This window comes from Ranitomeya variabilis, chromosome 4, assembly GCF_051348905.1.
Source record: "Ranitomeya variabilis isolate aRanVar5 chromosome 4, aRanVar5.hap1, whole genome shotgun sequence".
Taxonomy (NCBI): domain Eukaryota; kingdom Metazoa; phylum Chordata; class Amphibia; order Anura; family Dendrobatidae; genus Ranitomeya; species Ranitomeya variabilis.
This window is the reverse complement of record NC_135235.1, coordinates 150,016,486-150,040,690: the sequence shown is the minus strand read 5'-3', so window position 1 is coordinate 150,040,690 and position 24,205 is coordinate 150,016,486.

Below are 24,205 nucleotides of genomic sequence, written 5' to 3'. Positions count from 1 at the left end.
GACAAAAGGTATGTGGGCCATTGATATTGAACCCACATATAGACGCACCTAGCCTGTCAATCAAATGTTTATACAGGCATTGTAAACAAGTGGATATAGAGAAGAGAAATACATTTGAGTGCCATGACAACTAAGTTCGTTGTAATAGCCACAGCTGAGTGCCACCAATCGATTGTTTATACAGGCATTATCAACATGTAGAAATAGAAAAGAGAGACACATTCGAATGCCATCTCGACTAAGTTCATAATAATAGCCACAGCTAAGTATCACCAATTGCTCAAAAGGTATCTGAAAAATCAGGTTTTTATGGTCCAAAAGTGTATCCGTTAAGCAAATTTACTATACGTACAAGATCTCCAAAAAACGAGACCAACCTTGATAGTAAACGGTTGGGAATAATCATAGGTGGAAAAAGGAGGATCTTATTTATCCTCCCTCCCCAAAACACCAAACTGAAAGTTCAACAACCCTCATACCTTGGCTAATGTATTTCACCAAAAAGTATCAAAGACTTAGAGACCAATGGTTCAAGAGACATTTAATTTGTTAATTTCAAAACATACAGTCCTAATAGAAACATGTATAGTATTGTTTATAGTAGCTAATTCAATCCCGTTAGCGAATCACTTCAAGCATAATCTGTATTTGTGCTGGGGATAATGGTGTAATCCTCAACACATTAATCTCCACAAGCTCCCCAAGAACCAATTTCGGTATGCCCATCCATCACGAAACAAGAGGGGCCTATATAGAGTATGTTACAAATGACATCCAATGTATTTCCCGGAATGGGGACCTGGAGAAGAACATGACAATGTAAACGAAAGAGGAGGGGGAGAGTGTGATAAGAGCAACAGGAAATCAGAAATAGAAATAAAAATAAAAGTAAGGGCAAAAAACATGGCCCTATATGAAGTCTCCACAGGCTTACCCATCACATAGTACCTCAGAAGTAGTTATATACGTGCCTACCAACAATAGGTAACAATGACGTACAAATTATAGCAATATTACAAAAAAAGGTGTTTTCAACAATGTTAGTAGCATGAAATCCAAAGAGTCATAGACTTTGAGGAATGTTTCAGAATTGGTCAGTCCTGATGGTGAAAGTTGAGTGAATTCTAAGAGTTCCATGTTAAATATATGCACGCGTGACGCATGCGGATCTATGCGGATGAAAAGCTGCGCCCACAGACGCAAATGTGAAACGAGACTAAATAAAATAATTTAATGCACATTATAGATGCGATCATGCTACAACATAGGCGCCGGCGCCTGCCTGCTGAATGTTTTTTTTTTTAATACATACAGTATAATCAGCATGTAAAATAAGGGACAGGTCAGTGACCTGTCAGAAGCCATACAGATGAATACCTAATCAGAGCACCACATAAAGACCCCCTCCCCACTGGCCTGCCCCGAAGCACGAACATATAATTAAGTCAAAACTGAAAATAAAGATTAAACAACAACCACAAGATGGATTTCATCAGCCCAGGTATTATTTTAATCAGTAAAATGGCACCAACCTGACAGTGTCTGTAGGTTACTGAGCACAATCCTGCTGACAGGTTCCCTTTTAGAGCTGCAAACCTTTGGGTTTGCTATGCTGCTAATGTCATGTTATTTCTCCTGTCATGTCCAGCCTATGGCTGGCATCATAGGAGATTATCAATTTTACGACAAGCTTGACAAAAAATGTATACACACTTCACTATGGAAAATATAAAAGCATTATTACTAGATTTACATAAACAACAAATAGTAATTGAAAGTCAATTTGACTTCTAAAATCGCATTAAGTACCCAACCAGATACTGATTTCAGGAAACTATTGAACAACTATAGTTACGGCACCCACAGGGATTGCTTTGCATGACATTTCAATTTCTTTCACTCTCCTGAAGGCCACATGGGGCCTATATACACTGCTCAAGAAAATAAAGGGAACACTAAAATCCAACATCCTAGATATCACTGAATGAATGAATATTCCAGTTGTATTTATTACATAGTGGAATGTGTTAAGAACAATAAAACCTAAAAATGATCAACGTAAATCACAACTAATATTCCACGGAGGTCTGGAGTTGGAATGATGCTCAAAATCAAAGTGGAAAATGAAGTTACAGGCTGATCCAACTTCAGTGGAAATGCCTCAAGACAAGGAAATGATGTTCAGTAGTGTGTGTGGCCTCCACGTGCCTGTATAATCTCCCTACAATGCCTGGGCATGCTCCTGATGAGGTGGCGGATGGTCTCCTGAGGGATCTCCTCCCAGACCTGGACTAAAGCATCTGCCAACTCCTGGACAGTCTGTGGTGCAACGTGACATTGGTGGATGGTGCGAGACATGATGTCCCAGATGTGTTCAATCAGATTAAGGTCTGGGGAACGGGCGGGCCAATCCATAGCTTCAATGCCTTCATCTTGCAGGAACTGCTGACACTCCAGCCACATGAGGACTGGCATTGTCCTGCTTTAGGAGGAACTCAGGGCCAACCGCACCAGCATATGGTCTCACAAGGGGTCTGAGGATCTCATCTCGGTACCTAATGACAGTCAGGCTACCTCTGGCGAGCCCATGGAGGGCTGTGCGGCCCTCCAAAGAAATGCCACCCCACACCATTACTGACCCACTGCCAAACCGTCATGCTGAAGGATGTTGCAGACAGCAGATTGCTCTCCACGGCGTCTCCAGACTCTGTCACTTCTGTCACATTTGCTCAGTGCGAACCTGCTTTCATCTTTGAAGAGCACAGGTCGCCAGTGGCGAATTTGCCAATGCTGGTGTTCTGTGGCAAATGCCAGGCATCCTGCACGGTGTTGGGCTGTGAGCACAACCCCCATCTGTGATCTGTGGATGTCAGGCACTGAGACTATCCTCATGGAGTCGGTTTCTAACCATTTGTGCAGACACATGCATATTTGTGGCCTGCTGGAGGTCATTTTGCAGGGCTCTGGCAGTGCTCCTCCTGTTTCTCCTTGCACAAAGGCTGAGGTAGCGGTCCTGCTGCTAGGTTGTTGCCCTCCTACAGCCCCCTCTACATCTCATGGTGTACTGACCTATCTCCTGCTAGTGCCTCCAGCCTCTGGACACTACGCTAACAGACACAGCAAACCTTCTTGCCACAGCTCGCATTGATGTGACTTCCTGGATGAACTGCACTACCTAAGCCACTTGTGTGGGTTGTAGAGTCTGTCTCATGCTGCCACGTGTGTGAAAGCACAACCAACATTCAAAAGTGACCAAAACATCGGGCAGAAAGCATTGGTACTGAGATGCGGTCTGTGGTCCCCACCTGCAGAACCACTCATTTATTGAGTGTGTCTTGATAATTGCCAATAATTTCCATCTATTGTCTATTCCATTTGCAAAACAGTATGTGAAATTGATTGTCAAACAGTGTTGCTTCCTAAGTGGACAGTTTGATTTCACAGAAGGTTGATTTTCTTGGAGTTTTATTTTGTTGTTTAAGTGTTTCCTTTATTTTTTGAGCAGTGTATATTTTTAGAGACAACATACTACATATTGCTGCCATAATTCAATTCTGATTTTTAAAAAGGTCATAAATAACCACTATTAAAGTGTGTATACATTTTTGGGTGCCACCCTTCAATATTGCGGTATATATTCAGGGACCGAAATAAATAAGTGAAAAGTAAAAAAAAAATAAAATAAATTTTTTTTATAAAAAAAATGCAAGTTCAGCAAAAGGTTAAAAGTTGTTGCTGTTTTGAGAAAGAGTGAAAATTTTAAAATGCAAAACTGAAAGTATGGCTTAGTCTTTCTAGGGTTAAATCAGTTCAAATATATTACTGATCTAACATTTGTCTGTTGGTTAAATCTCAGCTTTACTTTAATGGTGAATTAAAAGTATAATGAACCAATGTTGCACTTAGTCTAAAAACACTTGAAACATAACCACTCCAACAATGAAATCAGAACAAATGAAAATACAAAATGAGATCTCTAAAGAATAGAAAGCTCTGAGCTAATTGGTTCAGATTCTGAAATGGAAGACAAAGCAATATTTGCTAATTGATATCATCATATATAATTTAATAATTTCTTCAGGCAAATTGTCTACAATGTTCAACTGGCCAAATTTTTCCTGGAACAAGGTACTCTAAAGTCTATTTCTTGGGATTTCAGTGTAAAAACAAGACCACAAATAACAATGATGAGATTAGCCAAAGCATTTGGGTAACAATTTTGCCATATTATTACATTCTTTTACTTCTTGACTGTTAGAACAAAATAAAAATGGCAAAAGTAACTGGATACATAGAGAAAAGGGAGGCCTCAACTAAATGGAATTTCTTGCTGATTTATGGCATCACATCATCATCATCCAATTAGCTATGCCCCATAGATAGCAAATTAGCCTTTTTGCTATATCCACCGGTTCCTCTATACACATGCATGCTTTGATTGGCTAAGCATGAGTTTGTGATGAGGGAAGTAAGCATTTAAAAAACCAAATAGAATATTCAATCAAGGTTCAAAAAACTAAGCAAAACCAAAAGAAACCTTGTATCTTAACAGATCATAGATAAAACCAAATCTTTATTTCTCACTTTAAAACATTAGACAAACAATCAACATGCAAACAACCGTGCTAGGCTGAAACTGCCCCTCACACTGTTAATCCTAGATTACCCTGCCTTACAGCGGAGGTTGGCACCCTGTGTAGGTGCGACAATGGCTGTAAACAAAGAGAAACTTGTAAATAACTCATGAAAGAATAAAGTTACATTAAAAACAAGCACACTATTGTTTTTATTGTGAAATTCTCAATAAGATTGATGTGTCACATGACCCTCTTCCCATTGGAAAAATAAGGTTGGATCCAAAATGGCCGACTTCAAAATGGCCTCCATGGTCACCACCCATCTTGAAAAGTCCCCCCCCCATATACTAATGTGCCACAAACAGGAAGTTGATATTATAAACCATTCCCATTTTATTTAGGTGTATCCATATACATAGCCCAACCTGTAGTATTATACAGTAGTTAAGTTATATCAGTTTCCATCACTGTCCTCGAGTTTGACATTTAAAATATAAGATGTCAAAGATGAATATTGCAATTTGTCTCTGCTATCGTGTAAATGGTCTGCAGTCAATGAATGATTCCATATCTAACATTGAAACTGCACTACCTGTAAAGCCTCACCTCTAATGTACATTGTGCTTTATACACTCAATTAAAGTGCATAAATGATACTACAGTACATGATATAATGAAGATTGTGCAAACATAAAATATATACATTGAGCATATTCATACTTCATATATAAAATTGGTACTAAAAGAGGGGGGTTAATAAATACCCCATATGCATAATATAATATTCAGTGCATCATACAGTGACAATTAATAGTACATATATAAAACACATGCAGTGTAAAAATGATCCATTACGGCACGAAGATCGAAGAACTTGAGGGATATATTAGTTATATCATGTACTGTGGTATCATTTATGCACGTTAATTGATGTAACATATTTCCTTCTGTGCGACTGTATCTTAAATTGAGGGTTACAGATGTGGGGATTAACATGAAGCTCTATACCTACGTTTTTTATGGTGGCTTGGCTCCGTCTGGTGTCCCCTCCTGTGCGCGTGCGCATCTACTGCTGTGGTGGCTGCGTTGTTGCCAGCGTCTCCTTCGGGTGCTGCGCTCACGTGATCGCCCTGGTGGGCGTTCGCTGGGGTGTGGCTGCCTGATGATGCCGGTGATGACGAGGGTGCCTCAGCGGTGGACGGCGCATGCGCCGCAACAAGGTGGTGACTCTATGACGCAGCGTACTTTTTAATATGCGATTGGATTATAGCGCTATTTAAACCAACCTGGATCTGATGATGCCACTCCCCCGGAAGAAGGCACATGCAGCCAAAACGCACGTTGGGGTCTGGCACCATCAGACCAGAGGTAATGTAAATGTTACTAGTTTGTCTTTTTGTTACCCTTGATTATGCCGCAAGTATTATGGACCTATTAGTGGGGCATATGTGACTATGCCGTTGAGGCAGGAAAGATTTGCAGTCCACGTGGCCATTGATTTATGTGGTAGTGGGTTATACGGTTGTAATAGTTTATCTCTGGTCTGGGGTGTCTTTATCTTGGTACCATTCCCATCAACTTTGTTTTACTATATATGTATTATTATTATTATTAATAAAAGTATTGAAATTCTTTGTATGTTTAGGTCTTTTATGTGCAGTTAATTGTAGGTTTATATATGTGCTGTATGCGCAGGACTGATATTGTTATCATCTCCTTATGGGCACAGGGTCTAACTAAGGGTACCCTGTGCATTGTGTGTCTAACTGGTATTGTGCTTTACACAGTCTGATCAGAATGTTAAACTAAGAACCTCATGTTCAGCTTTGTTAATTTTTTGGCTAGCAGCATTAGATGAATGTATGATTTTAGGATGTGTGGTACAAGTCTTTTTTCTAAGGTTCTGACATTATTATAAGCAGGCACAATGGAGGGAAGGAGGGGTGCATTGATATAAGGAGGCACACTGGGGGAGCATTACCATTATAAAAGAAACCACATGAGACATTATTATTACTATTATAAGAATGCACAGTGGGGTGTTTGTAATATTATTATAAGTGTGTAAGGGTCATCATTATTATTATAAACAGTAAAAGGGCAATATTTGATAAGGAGGCACAGGGGGATATTATTTCTAGAGGGTGGTATATAACTGTAAGGTGGGACAGGGGAGCATTATTACTACAATGAAGTACAGAGGGAACATTATTACTCTGTGTTGGCAAGGAGGGGTCACAGTTGTGTTGGACACAATAGAAGGGTACTACTATTGTGTACAGAGGAGGCATTGTCTACGACACTGGTTAAAGTACTATATGGTTAGTGTAGAGGTGGGGAATGTGATAAAGGTAAAGGCTGTTAGCCAATTTTGTCTCTGTGTTACATTTTCCAGGGAAGATGTACGGATGGAAGAGGTCATGACTGTCTAGGCCGAATAGAAAAGAAAAGGGAAAATGACTGACAACAAATAGTACAATGGTCACTGGTGGGAAGAACCTGTAAAGTACACACATACAGTATATGATATGCAGAGAACTGGTGTAAAACTGATATTACCATTATATCATTACTGCATGGTGGTAATTTCAGAGCTATGGTTTGGGTAATTGATAAGTATGACGGTTTTATCACTACTGAATATGCTGGTAATATGTCTGTAGGCTACATTCCTACACTGAACTTACAAGAAACAAAATGAGCAAAAACACTGCTGTAACTAAATAAGTAAAAAGAAAAAGTACATTTAAATGATACTGTGTTATTTAGTTACAGCAGGGTTTTTGCTCATTTTGTTTCTTGTAGGTTTCGTAGGTTTTGTAGGTTATGGCCAATTTGAACATGCACTTATGTGCTAAATGTATACCAACTTAAATCAAGCTCAATGTTTGTGTTTTTTCTTTGTATTTTTTCATTCTGTGCAAGCTGGACTGAAAATTACATTTAAAGGCTTCCCCAGACTGGTGTCCATAGGTTGGGGCCCTGTCATTTTGTCTGCCCTTATTCATACACTGAGGTCAGCTCTGACACATGGTAAGGTTTTTAATATTAGACAGCGTAGGACTGTCCATATCAGGGTCTCTTTGTCGATGGTGGGATGGCTTTTATGCTATTTTTTTTATCAAAAACAGTATTACTAAGAACCCTGTGTTATTTAAATGCACTTTTACTTTCTACTTATTTAGTTGCAGCAGGGTTTTGCTCATTTTGTTTCTTGTAGGTTTTGTATGCTTTATGGCCAATGTGAACATGCGTTTATGTGCTGCATGTATACCAAGTTAAACCAAGCCCAATTTTTGTGTTTTTTTTACATTCCTATACTGAGTATTTGAATTTTAATGTTGCAAATTACCTTTACCTTTAGGTAATTTAGGTTACTTGCATATTTTTACATGGATTTTTATTGTGTTCTTGACGCTGCAGCTGTTATCTCTTTTTGGGATATTTTGAATAAAGCTGCTTTATTTTTGATACTTACTGATATTTGGCTTTGAAAAAACTTTATTGATAAAGCTCCTGTGTGGATTACATGTGTTTTTTACCTGCCTATTTTCCACATCCAATGCCATTCTATGGAGAAAATCTGCACATAAAACTCAACATACTTGTAACAAGGTGGCACAGGGTGGTAGTCATGGGTGAGTCTACTACAGCAGAGTCAGTCCACACACAGGCCCCTTGCACATAAAACGACAGTTCTAATCCCAGCACCGGGTCACAGAGGGTTACCTCAGTTCTGAGGTTGTTTTCCATGACAGGACAGTGTCCTCCGGATCAACCACACTTACTGTATAGGGCCCAATAGTGGCAACTTGTATATTAATAATGAGGAAGAAGAAATAAATAAGAGATGTATAATTACTGGCTGTCTCTAATCACAGCAATGGCTGCAGCAGGAGAGTACATAACTCCCAGCAAGCTCTCCGGAGCTAAAAGTCTCTGATGAAGCATATATTCAGTCCTGGTGCCCGACAGTCCTGGCAGCCAATATTCTCCCCAGCCAGGGGTCCCTTCTATCCCAGAAGGGGATCCACTTATGCCTCAGATGGGGGCTCCTTCTGTCCCAGACAGGGATCCACTTCAGACGAGGTTCCTGCTGTCCCAAGTGGGGACACACCTGTGCCCCAGATGAGGACACACACCCTGCCTCAGGCCATCCTGCCTGGGCTCTGAACAGGAAGCAGGAGCTTCCTGCTCCCTTGAGGTTGCAAGTCCAGCCCCATCAGTTAACCATTTCCTATCCCTAAGCTAACATGCATATTACTTGGTACAATGGTAACACATTAAAACAAGGCAAACACAGCACATACATTAATATACATAGCAAACATTACAGTACAACACACATAAATGACCACATACCGGGAAGGAGAGAGAGGAGGCAGATGAGGGTCTCCGTTACCTCCTTACACCCCTCCCCCTTAAAACATGGTCATCCTCAACCATAGCAACCTCTGTATGGGTAAAACAGTCACACTGGCCCATTTGCCAACGTATCCTACAGTCTTGACCCGGCTCGGTCCTCAGGTCCTCCTGATCAAGCACTCCCCCTCCCCCTTTAACAAGGCCATGGGCTTAGCAGCAAAATTCATGCACAAACAAACTTTGAGGGGGTAAAACAAATGCGCACAATCCTTACTTGGTGACCATGATGGCCACTCTTGATGCCTCAGTCCTTTAGCACCGTACAGGGCTCGCTGCCCTCTCAGGAACGCGGAACAGTCCCTGGTATTTTTTTCCACAGGTGCAGTTGGCTCCAAACACAATTTAAAGGGGCTGCTTCTTCTCTCGGATCATGCTCCGGATCCACTGGGCCTTACCTGCGATGGGCATCTGTGGCTCCTCCACATATGCAGCACAGGCACCATCCAGGTGAAATGCGGGCTGGGAGGCCGCTGGCACCGCCGACACTGGAAACAACGGTGGAGACCGGAGTCAGGGTGCAACCAGAGATGTTGGAGGGGCCACAGTAGGGGAAACAGCAGCAGCCAGGGCGGTAGGTTGTTTGGACGGATACTTCCTACTCACCACCACTGCATCCACTGACAGTTCTCCTGCACGGCCACAGAAACCTGGGGTGGTGGTAGCAACAATTCCCCTCAGCGCAATCTCTAATGTGCTCCGGGCTCCCTCTGGTTCCGGCTCCTTCTTTCAATCTTGGTGAGTAATGGTGTCTCCTCTATGGTCACACCATCCTGCTCTGCTGGGTTCCATCCATTCGTGGGCAGGGTCACACTTGGTTGTTTCACCTGTTTCCTTGGGTTCTTCTGTATGGGTGGAAACTTTTTCTTTGCCTGCACCCATTTAGGGCGAGCCTTCTTCACAGGGGGGTGCAACTCCCTGCCTTTTGGCACCAAATCTTCTCTATGACACCCACAAAAGGCGGCAACATTTCTCACTTTTGCACCAACGGCCACCATCTTCTCGGTATCTGTCGGCGCCATCTTTAAATCTTCAGCAGCCACCATATTTGTCTCTTTCACAGCGGTCAACATCTTAACATCACTGACAGCCACCATCTTCAATTCTTTCACGGGCACATCTTCACATCACTGTCAGCCGCCATTTTGAATTCCTTCACAGCGGGCAACAAATCACAAATCTCAGGTTCAAAGTCAATGTCAGTCCCTCGTCCGGTTCCAATAGGGAAAGGTGCCAAGAATGCCATCTCAGCTGCTCCCACCCCTGTTGTAGACAGCGGATCCTCCTCTGACAGTCTTAGGGTTTCAGGGCTGCTGGCTTCAATCCTGCCAACTATGCCAAATGTAACAAGGTGGCACAGAGTGGAAGTCGTGGGTGAGTCTACTACAACAGAGTCAGTCCACACCCTGACCTCTTGCACATAAAATGGCAGTTCTAATCCCAGCCCCGGGTCACAGTGGGATAACTCACTTCTACAGCTGTTTTCCATGACAGGACAGCAGCCTCCGGATGAATCACACTTCACACTGTATAGGGCCTAACAGTGACAAATTGTATTTTAATGATGAGAAAGAAGAAATAAACAAGAGACGTATAATTCCTCTTCTGTCCCAAATCACAGCAACGGCTGCAGCAGGAGGGTCCATAACTCCCAGCAAGCTCTCCGGAGCTAAAAGTCTCTGGCGAAGCACATTTTCGGTCCAACAGTCCTGGCAGTAAATATTCTCCTCAGATGGGGATCCACTTATGTCCCAGACAGGGGCTCCTTCTGTCTCAAGCGGGGACACACCTATGCCCCAGATGGGTACACACACCCTGCCTCAGGCCATTCTGCCTGGGCTCTGAACAGGAAGCAGGAGCTTCGTGCTCCCTTGAAGCTGCAAGTCTTGCCCCCTCAGATAACCATTTCCTATCCCTAAGCTAACATACATATGTATTACATGGTACAATGGTAACACATTAAAACAAGGCAAACACAGCACATCCATTAACCCCTTTCTGACATCTGACGTACTATCCCGTCGAGGTGGGGTGGGCCCGTATGACCACCGACGGGATAGTACGTCATACGCGTTCGGCCGCGCTCACGGGGGGAGCACGGCCGATCGCGGCTGGGTGTCAGCTGCATATCACAGCTGACATCTGGCACTATGTGCCAGGAGCGGTCACGGACCGCCCCCGGCACATTAACCCCCGGCACACCACGATCAAACATGATCGCGGTGTACCGGCGGTATAGGGAAGCATCGCGCAGGGAGTGGACTCCCTGCGGGCTTCCCTGAGACCCCCGCAGCAACACGATGTGATCGCGTTGCTCCGAGGGTCTCCTACCTCCCTCCTCGCCGCAGGTCCCGGATCCAAGATGGCCGTGGCATCTGGGTCCTGCAGGGAGGGAGGTGGCTTACCGAGTGCCTGCTCAGAGCAGGCGCTGGTAAGCCTGCAGCCCTGCACAGCAGATCGCCGATCTGACAGAGTGCTGTGCACACTGTCAGATCACCGATCTGTAATGTCTCCCCTGGGACAAAGTAAAAAATTTAAAAAAATTTTTTTCCACATGTGTAAAAAAATAAATAAAAAATAAATTCCTAAATAAAGAAAAAAAATATATATCATTCCCATAAATATATTTCATCTAAATAAAAAAAAAACAATAAAAGTACACATATTTAGTATCACCGCGTCCGTAACGACCCAACCTATAAAACTGTCCCACTAGTTAACCCCTTCAGTAAACACCGTGAGAAAAAAAAAAAAAAACGAGGCAAAAAACAACGCTTTATTACCATACCGCCAAACAAAAAGTGGAATAACACGCGATCAAAAAGACAGATATAAAGAGCCATGGTACCGCTGAAAATGTCATCTTGTCCCGCAAAAAACGAGCCACCACACAGCATCATCAGCAAAAAAATAAAAAAGTTATAGTCCTGAGAATAAAGCGATACCAAAATAATTATTTTTTTTATAAAATAGTTTTTATCGTATAAAAGCGCCAAAACATAAAAAAATGATATAAATGAGGTATCGCTGTAATTGTACTGACCCGAAGAATAAAACTGCTTTATCAATTTTACCAAACGCGGAACGGTATAAACGCCTCCCCCAAAAGAAATTCATGAATAGCTGGTTTTTGATCATTCTGCCTCACAAAAATCGGAATAAAAAGCGATCAAAAAATGTCATGTGCCCGAAAATGTTACCAATAAAAACGTCAACTCGTCCCGCAAAAAACAAGACCTCACATGACTCTGTGGACTCAAATATGGAAAAATTATAGCTTTCAAAATGTGGTAACGCAAAAAATATTTTTTGCAATAAAAAGCGTCTTTCAGTGTGTGACGGCTGCCAATCATAAAAATCCGCTAAATAACCCGTTATAAAAGTAAATCAAACCCTCCTTCATCGCCCCCTTAGTTAGGGAAAAATAAAAAAATAAAAAAAATGTATTTATTTCCATTTTCCCATTAGGGTTAGTGTTAGGGCTAGGGTTATGGCTAAGGTTAGGGCTAGGGTTAGGGTTAGGGCTAGGGTTAGGGCTAGGGTTATTGTTAGGGTTAGGGTTAGGGCTAGGGTTAGGGCTAGGGTTATTGCTAGGGTTAGGGCTAGGGTTAGGGTTATTGCTAGGGTTAGGGCTAGGGTTAGGGCTAGGGTTAGGGCTAGGGTTAAGGCTACAGTTAGGGTTGGGGCTAAAGTTAAGGTTAGGGTTTGGATTACATTTACGGTTGGGAATAGGGTTGGGATTAGGGTTAGGGGTGTGTCAGTGTTAGGGGTGTGGTTAGGGTTACCGTTTGGATTAGGGTAAGGGGTGTGTTTGGATTAGGGTTTCAGTTATAATTGGGGGGTTTCCACTGTTTAGGCACATCAGGGGCTCTCCAAACGGGACATGGCATCTGATCTCAATTCCAGACAATTCTCCGTTGAAAAAGTAAAACAGTGCTCCTTCCCTTCAGAGCTCTCCCGTGTACCCAAACAGGGGTTTACCCCAACATATGGGGTATCGGCGTACTCAGGACAAATTGGACAACATCTTTTGGGGTCGAATTTCTCCTGTTACCCTTGGGAAAATACAAAACTGGGGGCTAAAAAATAAGTTTTGTGGGAAAAAAAAGATTTTTTATTTTCACGGCTCTGCGTTGTAAACTGTAGTGAAACACTTGGAGGTTCAAAGTTTTCACAACACATCTAGATAAGTTCCTTGGGGGGTCTAATTTCCAATATGGGGTCACTTGTGGGGGGTTTCTACTGTTTAGGTACATCAGGGGCTCTGCAAATGCAACGTGACGCCTGCAGACCAATCCATCTAAGTCTGCATTCCAAACGGCGCTCCTTCCCTTCCGAGCTCTGCCATGCGCCCAAACAGTGGTTTACCTCCACATATGGGGTATCAGCGTACACAGGAGAAATTGGCCAACAACTTTTGGGGTCCAATTTATCCTGTTACCCTTGTGAAAATACAAAACTGGGGCTAAAAAAATCATTTTTGTGAAAAAATAATAATTTTTATTTTCACGGCTCTGCGTTATAAACTGTAGTGAAACACTTGGGGGTTCAAAGTTCTCACAACACATCTAGATAAGTTCCTTGGGAGGTCTAGTTTCCAATTTGGGGTCACTTGTGGGGGGTTTCTACTGTTTGGGTACATCAGGGGCTCTGCAAATGCAACATGACGCCTGCAGACCAATCCATTTAAGTCTGCATTCCAAATGGCGCTCCTTCCCTTCCGAGCTCTGTCATGCGCCCAAACAGTGGTTCCCCCCCACATATGGGGTATCAGCGTACTCAGGACAAATTGGACAACAACTTTTGGGGTCCAATTTATTATGTTACCCTTGTAAAAATACAAATCTGGGGGCTAAAAAATCATTTCTGTGAAAAAAAAGAGGAATTTTTATTTTCACGGCTCTGCGTTATAAACTGTAGTGAAACACTTGGGGGTTGAAAGCTCTCAAAACACATCTAGATAAGTTCCTTAGGGGGTCTACTTTCCAAAATGGTGTCACTTGTGGGGGGTTTTAATGTTTAGGCATCACGGGCTCTCCAAACGCAACATGGCGTCCCATCTTAATTCCAGTCAATTTTGCATTGAAAAGTAAAATAGCGCTCCTTCCCTTCCGAGCTCTGCTATGCGCCCAAACAGTGGTTTACCCCCACATATGGGGTATCTTCGTACTCAGGACAAATTGCACAACAACTTTTGTGGTCTAATTTCTTTTCTTACCCTTGGGAAAATAAAAAAATGGGGGCGAAAAGATCATTTTTGTGAACAAATATGATTTTTTATTTTTACGGCTCTGCATTATAAACTTCTGTGAAGCACTTGTTGGGTCAAAGTGCTCAACACACATATAGTTAAGTTCCTTAAGGGGTCTACTTTCCAAAATGGTGTCACTTGTGGGGGGTTTCAATGTTTCGGCACATCAGGGGCTCTCCAAACGCAACATGGCGTCCCATGTCAATTCCAGTCAATTTTGCATTGAAAAGTCAAATGGCGCTCCTTTCCTTCCGAGCTCTGCCATGCGCCCAAACAGTGGTTTACCCCCACATATGGGGTATTAGCGTACTCAGGACAAATTGTACAACAACTTTTGGGGTCCATTTTCTCCTGTTGCCCTTGGTAAAATAAAACAAATTGGAGCTGAAATAAATTTTGTGTAAATAAAAATGAACATTCAACTTTTTTTCAAACATTCCAAAAATTCCTGTGAAACACCTGAATGGTTAATAAATTTCTTGAATGTGGTTTTGAGCACCTTGAGGGGTGCAGTTTTTAGAATGGTGTCACACTTGGGTATTTTCTGTCATATAGACCCCTCAAAATGACTTCAAATGAGATGTGGTCCCTGAAAAAAAATGGTGTTGTAAAAATGAGAAATTGCTGGTCAATTTTTAACCCTTATAACTCAATAACAAAAAAAAAATTTGGTTCCAAAATTGTGCTGATGTAAAGTAGACATGTGGGAAATGTTACTTATTAAGTATTTTGCGTGACATATGTCTGTGATTTAAGGGCATAAAAATTCAAATTTGGAAGATTGCAAAATTTTCAAAATTTTCGCCAAATATCCGTTTTTTTAACAAATAAACGCAAGTTATATCGAAGAAATTTTACCACTATCATGAAGTACAATATGTCACGAGAAAACAGTGTCAGAATCGCCAAGATCCATTGAAGCGTTCCAGAGTTATAACCTCATAAAGGGACAGTGGTCAGAATTGTAAAAATTGGCCTGGTCATTAACGTGCAAACCACCCTTGGGGGTGAAGGGGTTAATAAACATAGCAAACATTACAGTGCAACACACATAAATGACCACATATCGGGAAGGAGAGAAAGGAGGCAGATGAAATTGACTTGTCATGAATTTCAAACATGCACTGCAGGCTAGTTTATGCAGCATTAAATAAGCACAGTGGATGTGAGATTTCTATAATTTCTATCCACTTTGTTGCAACTGTAATACGCTGCATTTTTTTGGGCAACAAAAGTACATTGTGTCAAAAACTCACCAAACACTCATCATGGGAACTTAAACGTATATTGCATATTAATATTATTATCAAATTATCTTATATCCCAGTATTATAGGCAATGTAGGTAGTAATAAATCTTGATTTCCCCCAGGCAGGGTAATATTGGTAATAAAGACCCTAATCCAAGTAAGGGGAAGGGACAGCATGGGCCTATGTGCTTTAAAATGCCAGGATTGAATTTTAGTACCAGTCCATCCTTGGTCCCCTGCTATGGACCTGCTCCTGCTGTCGCCGGCTACCGCATTTTGCTACATTAGCAAAAAATCAAAGCATCGTAAATTCACGGCACTCGGTCGTTATCAAGTCAATGCTCACCCTGTTTTTGCTAAACAATATAATTCATATACTGATTAGTTATTATTAATAAATATTTGAATTGCTTATTCTATTGCCCAAGATATTTCGCTCATCTAGGGCAGATACCAGGCTGTTATTAGATTAAGTGCCTATGATAAATAAATCAAACTGAATGTCACACAATGACATAGGAGTGTCTTAACATACTTCACATTGTGCAATCTATTATTTTAGTATTTGCCCAGATACTACCATTAACTTGTCATGGACTGACTATGAGTCATGACATGACATGATTTATTGACCTTATTTATTAAACTCATTTGAATCAGCAGTGTTTGTTTCACTATTTCCCTGAACATTCATCTGTAAAGATGAAAAAGCTGGAATTCATGACAAATCCACCATGCCAGTGGAATTTTTTTTATTTTTCAATGCAAAAATTATGTCAAATCCAAGGAAACTGTGAGCTATCATAATGAAAATATATAGCAGACCAGTAATGTAGCTGCCATAAGGCAGTTTCCCCGGGCCCTACACTCAGAGGGACCCACCTGCAGCTACTCTACCCTTAATTGATCAACGCGCATAGTGCACCAGTCCAGTTAAGCTCTGCGGTAGAGCAGGGAGACATAATCTCCCTGCACTACCACTCTCCATTCTGCATGCAGCAGGTCGCATTAAGTCTGCGGTCTACAGAATGAAATGTGAAAACACATTGCTTTGTCAATCGACTCGTCAGGATCCTAGGTTAGAAGAGTATATGATTTTTCTTTCAATTAAAATTTGTAGTGTGATATGGGGCATCATAAACAATGGGGCACCCTTATACATAATGTGTGAGAACCTGAAACAATGTGGGGGGACCTTCTACGCTCTTGGGACTAATGCAGGAGCCTTTATACAACTTGTGGACAAATGCAGGGACCATTATACAGCTTGTGGACTAAACCGCGGGGGTGGGGTCATTATACTACTTGTGGACTAAAGCAGGGGTCATATACAGCTTGGGGACTAAAGTGGGGTCATTATACAGCTTGGGGACTAATACAGGGGCAATTATACAGCTTGTTCACTAATGCAGGGGCCATTATACAGATTGGGCACTAATGCCGGGGCCATTATACAGCTTAGTGATGAATGCAGGGACCATTGTACAGCTTGTTGACTAAAGCAGGGGCCATTATACAGCTTGGTGACTAATGCAGGGACCATTATACAGCTTCGGGACTAAAGCAGGGGTCATTATACAGCTTGGGGACTAATGTAAGGGCCATTATACAGCTTATGGACTAATGCAGTGGCCACTCTACAGCTTGGGGACTAATGAGGGGGCCTTTATACAGCTAATGGACTAATGTGTGACCATTATACAGCTTGGGGACTAATGCGAGGGTCATGATACACATTTGGGACTAATGTGGGTGCCATTATATAGCTGAGTTGGTGGACTAATGCATGGGCCATTATAGAGGACTAATGCAGGGGACATTATACATTTTGGGAGCAAATGTAGGGGCCATTATACAGCTTAGGTATTATTGCAGGGGCCATTGTACAGTTTGGGAGCTAGTGTGGGGTCCATTACACAGCTAAGTAGCTAATGTGGGGGTCATTATACAACTTGTAGGCTAATGTAGGAACCATTATACAACTTGTGGACTAATGAAGGGGTCATTATACAGCTTGGGGACTGATGCAGAGGCCATTATACAGTGTGGGAACTAATATGGGGCCATTTTACAGCTTGGGGACTAATGCAGGGCCCATTATGCAGTGTGGGGGCCATTACACAGTTTGGAGCTCATGTGGGGACATTATACAGTTTGGTAGTTAATGCAGGGGCCAGTATACAGTCTGAGGGCTACTTTTGGTGTCATTGAGCTGTGGGTGGCTTATACTGGGCATAAGGAAGCTGTGGGCCCATGGTAATATATACAGTGTGGGAACTAATGTGGGGCCATTATACAGCTAGGGGACTAAACGGGTCATTATACAGCTTGGGGACTAATACTTGGGCAATTATACAGCTTGTTCACTAATGCAGGGGTAATTATACAGATTGGGCACTAATGCCGGGGCCATTATACAGCTTAGTGATGAATGCAGGGACCATTATACAGCTTGTTGACTAAAGCAGGGGCCATTATACAGCTTAATGATGAATGCAGGGACCATTATACAGCTTGTTGACTAAAGCAGTGGCCATTATACAGCTTGCTGACTAATGCAGGGACCATTATACAGCTTGGGGACTAAAACAGGGGTCATTATACAGCTTGGGGACTAATGTAAGGGCCATTATACAGCTTATGGACTAATGCAGTGGCCACTATACAGCTTGGGGACTAATGAAGGGGCCTTTATACAGCTAAAGGACTAATGTGGGACCATTATACAGCTTGGGGACTAATGCGAGGGTCATGATACACATTTGGGACTAATGTGGGTGCCATTATGTAGCTAAGTTGGGGGATTAATGCATGGGCCATTATAAAGGACTAATGCAGGGGACATTATAAAGGACTAATGCAGGGGACATTATACATTTTGGGAGCAAATGTAGGGGCCATTATACAGCTTAGGTAATATTGCAGGGGCCATTGTACAGTTTGGGAGCTAGTGTGGGGTCCATTACACAGCTAAGGAGCTAATGTGGGGGTCATTATACAACTTGTAGGCTAATGTAGGAACCATTATACAACTTGTGGACTAATGAAGGGGTCATTATACAGCTTGGGGACTGATGCAGAGGCCATTATACAGTGTGGGAACTAATATGGGGCCATTTTACAGCTTGGGGACTAATGCAGGGCCCATTATGCAGTGTGGGGGCCATTACACAGTTTGGAGCTCATGTGGGGACATTATACAGTTTGGTAGTTAATGCAGGGGCCAGTATACAGTCTGAGGGCTACTTTTGGTGTCATTATGCTGTGCTTTGGGGCCCATCATACTGTGCATAGCGGAACAGTGGGCCCATTATACTGTTTATAATGAAGTTGTGGGCCTATTATACTATGTATAGGGGAGCTGTGGGCCCACCATACTGTCTATAGGGGAGCTGTGAGCCCATGATACTATGTAGAGGGAAGTTGTTTTCAACATTATATTGTTTAAAGAGGAGCTGTAGGTGCATTATACTGTGTATAGGGGAGCTGTGGGTGGCTTATACTGGGCATAAGGAAGCTGTGGGCCCATGGTAATGTATATAGGGGAGCATGCACTGGGATTCTCTAACACGAAAAGTCATCAAAAAAGGAAGCAGCAAAAAAAAAATAAAGCAAGTAAATAGTGTAGTTAGGAAAGGATAGGTAAGTTTTAATTCAAGTATGTTAGAAATTAGTTTTAATTATGGCATTAAATAGATATGGATTTAAGATGGAAATTACTTTTTATGTTGGACCAACCCTTTAAGTGCACATTAGAAATATAAGAGAAATATACCAGAAGTGAACAGAGGCTAAGATCAACAACCAATTACTAACTGCACTTCTTTTTTTAATTTTTCTGCAATTACCCTTTCTACATGCTTTTTTATGCCCTTACAGTTATTGATCCCCTAATCCTTTCTCTCCTTCGTTAACCCCAAAGACAAATGCCATCTCTCCCTCCCTAGTATAACCCCCCACACATTGACATACACACACCAGACCTCATGTGCTGACCTTCTTCTAAGCCTTAGATTCCTCCTTTAAAAACTAAACACAAGCCACATACTCGCCTCCTCCCACATCCTCTATCTGCTTCTCCATATTGCTGGTTATATATCTCCCAATCCTGTTATTCCACAACTAATATCTATTATTATTTGTCCTTCCTATCATTTCCCAACTACTAGACTTTTCAACAACTTCTCTAGCCTATAACCCATTCACTTCATCCTCACTCCTTCACTCCCTCTCTCTCGACCACTATGGAATGCCTGATCTATCTTTAATAAGCTCCAATCTAACCTTCCTGGGCCTCAAAAAACATATCTAAAACCCTCTGACACAGCATCCCTTGCTGCACGGTGTGGCCTTCACTTCACCCACACTGCTCGCCGTAGTGACCTTTCTAACAATTACACCTTCAACTCAATCCCACTTCTATCTTCTCTTCTTTTGAAGTGCACTGTATCCGTATCCATTCTCCCAACCTCTAAATGACTGTCATAATTCGACCCGTGGGGCCCTTCCAATGCCTTTATTGATTACTTCTTCATCTGGCTTCTACACTTTCTCTCTGCTAATATTCCTATCATCATCATGGATGATTCCATCATTTCCATTGACGCTCACCAGACAGCAGCTTCCAAACTCATTTTCACCAGGCTTTGTTCCCTAGCAAACCTCATAACATCACAGAAGGTGAATAATCAATAGACAAGCTTGGCATGCCAACCTCACAAAAAAGTTGCACTAAGCATCCAAGTTTGTGAATTGACACTGGAAGAAATTGCACTCACAAGAAGACTTTATCACAATCAAAGAGGTATATTTCTCATTCAAGTTGGCCCACACCTCTGCTAAACAGGGCTAATGCACTTCACCACTCTCATAACTTGTCTACCACATAATCCTAAACAGTTATTCAACACATTTTCACATTTTAGTTTGCTCTTCCATCCACAGTTTCCTACTCTGACCTCCCTTATTTCTGCAGAAGACTTCAAAAACAAAATCAATCACATCAAAGTTTTAATGCTCAACTGTAAAAAAGCTTGCTCTACCTCACTACTTGGCTGCTTGAACCTATGTCATCCCCCTTCCTCCCCAATCTCACCACCACACATATCTCTGCCCTAACCCATCTCTTCAACCTATCATTATTTTCTGGTATATATCCCTCTGTTTTCAAACATGCAACAATCAAATCTATCCTGAAGAAGCCATCCTTCTACCTAATCTCTACATCCAGCCATCTCCCCATATCACTATAACATCAAACTTTTAATCCTCCTTTCATCTAACACACTCTCTGACAACCTACAGTCTGGCTTCTGTTAGTACCTCCAATGAAACTGCCTTAACCCAAATTAGTAATTACCTACTATCCCCCTAAGTTAGCAGACAATATACAGTAATATAATCCTCCTTCTAGAACTGCCTTTGACACAGTTGATCCCCCCATCCCACTACAGATCCTCTCTTCTCAAAGACCTTGCCCTCTCCTGAATCTCTTTATACCTCAGTACCATCACATTTAGAGTCTCTCATTCCTATTCCATATCCTCATCCCACTCTCTCTGTTGGAGTCCCTCAAGATTCTGTTCTAGGACCCCTATTCTTCTCCATCTATGTCTTTGGCCTAGGACAACTCATTAAGTCTCATGGTCTCCAATATTACCTATATGCGGATTAATTCTATCTTTCTGGCTCAGATGTCACCTATCTGCGGATTTGAATCCCAGATTGTCTATCAACCATATCCTCCTTCTTCTCATCACGCTTCCTAAAACTCAATGTTGACAACATCGAACTCATAATCTTTGGAAAGAATTGCACCTCTTCTGAGTGTTTTGTTGCTATTCCTGCTCTTGACTTACAAATAGTGCTTCAAAATACTGGTCAAAATATCATCTTGTAAAAATAGATATTGGTACTTCGGTCAGTTACTGAAGCTAAGAGACTTGCAACAAAGTGTAGAAGCCAAACAGACTACAAAGCATTCCAAAAAGAAAAGCAACCTAGATTTGCCACCCGAGTGGCTACTCCTTTATCCACTGGGGCGGCACTATACCTTCAAATATGCTGTGTGTCCTTCCAAATGCATCACAAATAGCATACGTGGCCTCACAGCATGCTGTGCGCGTCTGTATTTGCTAAATTATGTCATGCACGCGCCAGCGAGTATCTGCAAGCAATAGGGTTGAATGGGAGGCGAGTGACACGCATAGAGGTAAACACAGCCTGGCTATGGGTCGATCATATTGTATATATAGAAGAGATATGTGGCCAGGACTGTGGGGTAACCATACTGTATAAATAGAGCTGTGATTGATATCTTACTGTACACAGTGAGCTGTGGGGCCATTATACTAAATATAGAGAGCTGTGGGGCCATCATACTGTATATAGAGTGCTGTGGGGCCATCATACTGTATATAGAGTTCTGTGGGGCCATCATACTGTGATCTTCCAAATGGTATATGGTTGGACTATGTGGCCATCATAAGATAGATAAAGGAGCTTTGTTGCCATCATACTGCATACTGTATGTGGGGGTTGTAAGGATATCATACTGAACACGTATATATGTGTATAGGGACTGTGTGGACATCATGCTGTATATAGGGGGCTATTTGGACATCATACTGTGTACAGAGGGAAAAAAAAACTATCAGTGTTACCTTGACGTGGTGGGATGGCTTTTGTGCTATTTTTTGATCAAAAAACAGTATTACTAAAAACTCTGTGTTATTTAAATGCACTTTTGCTTTTTTACTTACTCTTACTTACTCTTGTAGGTTTTAATGTGTACAGAGGAGCTGTGGGGCCATCATACTGTAAATAAGTGGGCTATTTGGCCTTGATACTTTATATAGGGAAGAAGAGCGATGGCTTCTACTTCTCCTCCCTGCACATGACAGGACGTCAGTTACACTGATGGGGGCATGCTACACAGTGACATTGATTGACAGCAATCCTAGACTAGTCAGATGACTGCAGGCAGGAAGAGCAGGGACAATTACATTTAGATTTGAAACAGTTACATTTAGTATTTAGAGCTAATACAAATACAATTAAAGATGGTATTAGTGGGCTGAGAAAGCGCTCTTAATACCTTTTTTAGGGGTAAATCCTAATGACAGATAACCTTTCATCACTTAGCATGGCAAATATAGGGCTTCGCTTTTTTTCTTGGGCTTTTTTTTTTAAATTGACCAAGTCATCAGTGGGCTGTAGCTAATTTGCACTCATCTAATATCAGGGTGTTGCACTATAAAATGTTACAAATATGCTTCACCTATGATCTATATATAGTTATTTATCTTTACATTGAGTGTTCTAAAATGATTCACCAGGGCAGAACACTCATAAATGTGAATAGCTGAATCTAAAGTATTTACGTATTTACTGTAGCTATAAACAAACTGCATATTAAATAGTAGAAAACTGCAAATACTACCCTTTTGTCTAAGGCAAGCTCAGAGAGAGACAGAGAGGAGAGAGAGGAGAGAGGTGAGAGGAGAGAGAGAGGAGAGAGGAGAGAGAAAGGAGAGAGAAGAGAGAGAAAGGAGAGAGAAAGGAGAGAGAGAGGAGAGAGAAAGGACAGAGAGAGGAGAGAGAGAGCGAGAGGAGAGGGAGAGAAAGGAGAGAGAGGAGAGAGAGAGCGAGAGGAGAGAGAGAGAAAGGAGAGAGAGGAGAGAGAATATTAGCAGTATAAGAGCATGACATTTATTTTTCTTAACATTTGCAGTGGCAAATGAATTAATTGAATTGAATTAAATGAATTGAATTAATTTGCTATCATAACTAGCTTGAGCTATTTTTCATTATTTGGCAGTATAGGTTGGGCCTTAGCGCAAGCTTTTGCTTGAACCCCGTTCCTCTCTTCAAGGACATTTTGCAGCTGCATCTGATGTAAAGGCAAAGGAAAACTTTCTTACCAATTACTCGCTTACATTTATAGCGTGAAGGGGTCATTCACTACTTGGACAACTCCTCAATTACTGTATTACCTTACACAAAATTCAAACAGCCTCTACTCACATCGGCGCTAGGCCTCCCGGGGCTCGTCCGACATTGTTATGTTACGTGAATGCTGCAGCCAATCAGCAGCTGCTAATGGGTCGCTTCAATCTCCCTCCCTTCAGACCAAACTGACATCCAGAGGAATGAGATCAGCAGCAATTCTGACTTCTTACAAATGTCAGTTGCAGCCCATCAACTACCACTGACTGGCTACAGGGCTCACAGGGCATAACAACCGGTACCAAGATTATTAGAATGAAGGCACCAGATTTGAATACATCTGCGTATAAAAAATCGCTCAGATTATCAGCGAAAAAAGCTGGTGAGTGTCAGGCGAGTATCAGGCGTATGTCATGTGATTGTGCATTTTTTTTCTAACTTAGCATCCATATGACATCCATAAGCAATGCATTTTTAACATAATGTTTTACATACTAAATACTCATAATGCTCATACTCATAAATAGGAAAGCAATCTTATATAAACATATAGATAGATGAATGGATAGATAGCTACGTAGATAGAATAGATATATTGATAGATTAATTACTAGCTAGATATCCTGTAGTTATTTAATGTCAGAGGCCCCCTAGATATTTTAAACTAGCACCCTTTAGTGCCTTTCAAATGGCACCAAAGGGTGTCTAGTAGTGTTGAGCATTCCGATACCGCAAGTATCGGGTATCGGCCGATACTTG